General features: G+C 76.9%; 1 non-coding gene across 1 annotated transcript; it reads right to left on the bottom strand.

The window, feature by feature from the left end:
- Positions 1–396: 396 nt before the first annotated feature.
- LOC137459668 (5.8S ribosomal RNA) lies at positions 397–549 on the bottom strand. The gene has a single exon (XR_010992451.1). It is a non-coding gene; the product is annotated as a 5.8S ribosomal RNA (ribosomal RNA).
- Between the last annotated feature and the right edge of the window lie 1,951 nt (positions 550–2,500).

Raw genomic sequence — 2,500 nt, 5'->3', positions numbered from 1 at the left:
GAGGAAGAACGAGGGGAACGGGAACCCCCGCCGCCCACGGCAGACGCGCGCGCGGACGCGGCAGCACGGCACGGTACCCCCGCGGTACCCACCCGCAGACAGCCGCGCCCGCGCGGGAGTGCCGGGGGGGGCGAGGCCCGCGCCTCCTCCCCCAACCGGGCTCTCGTCTCCCCCAACGCCCCACCGGGCGTCGCTGGACCAACGGGGAACCCCTGCCGGCGAAGCCCCGGCGGGACGAACTCCGCGAGAGCGGGCGCTCCGGGAGCGGGGAGCTACGGAGCGCTCCCCGAGTCTGCACTTAGGGGGACGAAGGCCCCTCCCCGCCCGGGGGAGAGCCTGCGAGGCGACCCCAGCCGCGCCGCTCGGCGGGCACCGAGGCGGCGATTGATCGTCAAGCGACGCTCAGACAGGCGTAGCCCCGGGAGGAACCCGGGGCCGCAAGTGCGTTCGAAGTGTCGATGATCAATGTGTCCTGCAATTCACATTAATTCTCGCAGCTAGCTGCGTTCTTCATCGACGCACGAGCCGAGTGATCCACCGCTAAGAGTTGTCTGGCTTTTCGGCACCGCCCCGCCAGCGCGGAGGGGCCGGGACCGCTCGCAAAGGAGCGGCCCCTCGGAGAGCGCGGCACGGCGGCCGCTCGCCTCACATTGACCGTACAAGCACAGGAGAGGGGGGGAAAATAAAACGAAACCCCGAAGCGGCAAAAGCAAGGGGCGGGGAGCCCGCGCTCCCGGCTTTTTTCCCTCCCCCGAGGAGGGAAAAACGCACCTTGCGGCGCTTCGGGGCCGGACCAGGCGCCCGGGCTCGCTCCGACCTCGGCGCGGAGGAGGCCCGCCGCGCGCCGCCGGGAACGTGCCCCGAACCCGGCCTCGCCTCGCGTGCACGGGGAAAGAAAACCCCCTTCGCTTCCCCACCCAACGGCGGGGGGGGGGGTGTGTCTCTCGCTGGCCGCCCCGTGCCGTCGCGGAGACGCCACGAAGCGAGGCAGCGGAGACCCCCCCCCCCCCCGCCCCGGGGAGCGAGGGGGGCCGGGCGCACAACCCCGCCGGAGGAGAGCGCGCGCGCGCCTCCGCACCGGCCCCTCCAACGCCGCCACCGCTGCGGCCCATCCCGGACTTTCTTTTCCCCCGCTTTGGCCCCGGGGCCGAGCCCCGGCCGGCTCGCGCCCTCGGGCGGCTTCCTCTCGCCACCGAACCCCCCCCCGCCGCGGGGGACGGAAAACGGCTTGCGAGACGGAAAGCCCGAGCCCACGTGGGACGCCACCGCGGCGACCCGCCGGCCCTCGCCGGGCGGCGCACCCGCCGACCGACAAACCCCAGCGGCACGAGCCCCTTCCATCCTCCCCCGGCGCCACCGCGCCGCCGGCTTCGCTCGCTCGACCCCTTCCGTGGCCCCGCGGCCAGGCGGACAGCGGACGGCGCTGAGCCGGGGGGCGGGCCCCCGCTCTCCCCGTTTCCACGCGGAGACCGGGGGTGGGACGCCCCCGGCTGCCCGCCCGTCCCCCACCCGGCACGCGCCGGGAAGGCGAACGGGGAAGCCCGCGGGCAGGGCCCGGGACCGGGACAGCCGCAGCCGGTGGCAGGGTGCCCTCCGGCGAGGGACCGGAGCCGGAGACGCCGAGCGACGCCCGCCGCCGCTCGGACGCGGTCACGCCACCCGAAACCGGCCCCGGACGGGGGGGAACCGGCAGCGCGAGACCGCCGAGGGCGCCAGCTCGCCGGGGCCCCGCTCTGGGGCCTGGGCAAAGGGAAAAAGGACCGGGAGGTCCGCAGCGGCCCGCGCCGCAAGAGGCGCCGCCGCCGAGCCGCGGCAACGCGCCCGCACAAAACCCCCGGCGGGGGCGAAGCGCCCTGGGCCAGCCCCCACCGCGGGGGCTCGCCGCCCCGGCCCGCGAGAAGCCCGCGCTTCAACGCGCCGCCGGGGACGCCCGTGGCGAGGCGAGGCGCGGGCCGGACCACGGCCGACCTCGCGCGGTGGGCTCTCTCCGGCCGAGCGCTCGGACCGCAGAGAGGGGGGGGCAGCAGAGTCCCCTCCCCGGCCCGGCGGGCCCCCGGAGGACGACGAGCGCGACGACGGCGGACCTAGCCAGAGGCATTGCGGGGGCAACCCCCGCCCCTCTGAAGGCACCCGCCCGCCCCCGCGCTCGCCCCCGCATCCGGGGGTGGCGCGCCGAGCCGCCCGGGTCTTTAAACCGCCGCCCGGCTTCCTCCGCGGTAGGGCAAGGCCGCGGACGAAGGCGCGGAACGCTAGGTACCTGACCCTGGGGTGAGGGAAACCAGACTTAAGGCCCCGCGGGGGTGCCTCCCCCCACTGCCGCCGTCGGGGGGAGCGTCCGCCCGCGGGGGCCGCGCCCGACGTCCGCCGCCACCACCGCGCCCCTGGCCTGGCCCGAGGCCCGGGGTTTCCCTCAGTCAGCCGGCGCTGCGCTCGGGGAGGAGGGACGCGGCTGGGGACGCCCATGCCGCGCGCTCGCCACGCGGCGAGCGCCCGGCTACGG

Source organism: Melanerpes formicivorus, unplaced genomic scaffold (genome assembly GCF_026170545.1).
Source record: "Melanerpes formicivorus ecotype bairdi unplaced genomic scaffold, bMelFor1.0.p_v2 SCAF_388, whole genome shotgun sequence".
NCBI lineage: Eukaryota > Metazoa > Chordata > Aves > Piciformes > Picidae > Melanerpes > Melanerpes formicivorus.
This window is presented reverse-complemented; position numbering and strand designations above follow the sequence as displayed.